The following is a 2,500-nucleotide window of genomic DNA, read 5'->3' as shown; positions in this document are numbered from 1 at the left end:
TCCAGATTTGCCCCCCTGACAGCCATCACCTCCAGAGAACCAGGGACCGCCGAGGGAGGGTCTGGTCAAAGCTCACGTACCCCAGGACAGCTTCTCCGGCTTGGGCACAGACCGCCAGACAAAGCCGCGGACCATGAACCATCCAGCCGGCTCTGAGGGGACATGGTCAGAAGGGGCGTCCGCCTTCTAGAGCCCAAACTCGGCCACGGACTCCAGATTTGCCCCCCTGAATGCCATCACCCTTCAGAAGACCAGGGACCACCGAGGGAGGGTCTGGTCAGGCTCAGGTACCCCAGGATCGCCTCTCTCACTTGGGACGCACGACCAGCAAAAGTCCCTCCTGGAGCCGTGGAAGTTCAGTCTCGGCCGTATTTTGCAACTTCCACGACAAGAGGGACCACCTTCTAAGTCGCCTACCCGAGCCAGAGAACCATAGGAACAACCGCCATACATCGGGGTAGAGAGAGCCCACTCTCTCCTATATTCTCCCGCAGGTGCGCATTACTATGTATTTGCATTGCGGGACAATGTACTTCAATGAGCGGGACAAAGTCGGAAATGTATCCGACCTCCTGGAACTGTGCGGCTGCTACAGCAGTCAGAAATTCCCCATTCCGGTTCTTTTTCACTTGGATTTTTTTTTTTGCAATTTTTTGCCTAAAACGTATTCCTCCAACATGTACTAGCTCATGACACTTGAAATTTTTGAGCCAATTGATAATAACAGCTTTTTAGAGCTCAAAAACAAAAAAAATTTGAGCGAACAAAAAATGTTCGAAAATGACCTCAGCTCCTGGAACTGTTTTCGGTACACCTCCAGAGAGGCTCCCCTGCCTGGAAGTCTGTCACTGCTCAGCTCGAAATTTTTCTAAGTCCCAAAATTCGGTTTTTCATCCAAAATTCAACTTTCTGCCCAGGATCCACAAACTTTAAACCCAGTTGGGGGACCCTCCCTGGGGGCCCTACAACATACTGAAGCCCCCCTGTGGTGGAAGTAGGGGAATTTACTTATTTTTACACAAAATCACAAAATTCCATTTTTTGTTCGCAAAACACTTTTTTGTCCTCAAGAAACTTTTTTGTCCTCAAAACACTTTTTTGTCCTCGAGAAACTTTTTTGTCCTCAAGAAACTTTTTTGTCCTCAAAACACTTTTTTGTCCTCAAAACTCAATTTCTTCCATAATTCGACTTTCCCCCAAAAAACCACACATTCTACCCTCATGGGAGGCACTCTCCCTCGGGTCCCCACATCATATTGACGCCCCAGAGCGGTGGGAGAAGGGGAAATCTGATTTTTGCACAAAAATCCAAAAATCGCTCTAAGTCCAAAAATCCTGAAAATTTTTCTAAGTCCCAACGGTACTTTCTGAAAAGTGTACCCAGGCCCCTGGAAGCCTCCTAGGTACACCTCCCGAGGCGCCCCCTTCCTGGAAGTCTGTCACATCTCGAAATTTTTCTAAGTCCCAAAAAATGGTTTTTGCTCCATAATTCGACTTTCCCCCCAAAAGTCACACATTCTACCCTCATGGGAGGCACTCTCCCTCGGGTCCCCACTTCATATTGACGCCCCAGAGCGGTGGGAGAAGGGAAAATTCGATTTTTGCACAAAAATCCAAAAATCGCTCTAAGTCCAAAAATCTTGAAAATTTTTCTAAGTCCCAACGGTACTTTCTGAAAAGTGTACCCAGGCCCCTGGAAGCCTCCTAGGTACACCTCCCGAGGCGCCCCCTTCCTGGAAGTCTGACACATCTCGGAATTTTTTCTAAGTCCCCAAAAATGGTTTTTGCTCCATAATTCGACTTTCCCCCCAAAAGTCACACATTCTACCCTCATGGGAGGCACTCTCCCTCGGGTCCCCACTTCATATTGACGCCCCAGAGCGGTGGGAGAAGGGAAAATTCGATTTTTGCACAAAAATCCAAAAATCGCTCTAAGTCCAAAAATCTTGAAAATTTTTCTAAGTCCCAACGGTACTTTCTGAAAAGTGTACCCAGGCCCCTGGAAGCCTCCTAGGTACACCTCCCGAGGCGCCCCCTTCCTGGAAGTCTGACACATCTCGGAATTTTTTCTAAGTCCCCAAAAATGGTTTTTGCTCCATAATTCGACTTTCCCCCCAAAAGTCACACATTCTACCCTCATGGGAGGCACTCTCCCTCGGGTCCCCACTTCATATTGACGCCCCAGAGCGGTGGGAGAAGGGAAAATTCGATATTTGCACAAAAATCCAAAAATCGCTCTAAGTCCAAAAATCTTGAAAATTTTTCTAAGTCCCAACGGTACTTTCTGAAAAGTGTACCCAGGCCCCTGGAAGCCTCCTAGGTACACCTCCCGAGGCGCCCCCTTCCTGGAAGTCTGACACATCTCGGAATTTTTTCTAAGTCCCCAAAAATGGTTTTTGCTCCATAATTCGACTTTCCCCCCAAAAGTCACACATTCTACCCTCATGGGAGGCACTCTCCCTCGGGTCCCCACTTCATATTGACGCCCCAGAGCGGTGGG

The sequence above is a fragment of the Dendrobates tinctorius genome, unplaced genomic scaffold, assembly GCF_039654945.1.
Source record: "Dendrobates tinctorius isolate UK_male_01 unplaced genomic scaffold, ASM3965494v1 ptg000708l, whole genome shotgun sequence".
In the NCBI taxonomy this organism is placed as follows: Eukaryota; Metazoa; Chordata; class Amphibia; order Anura; family Dendrobatidae; genus Dendrobates; species Dendrobates tinctorius.
This window is presented reverse-complemented; position numbering follows the sequence as displayed.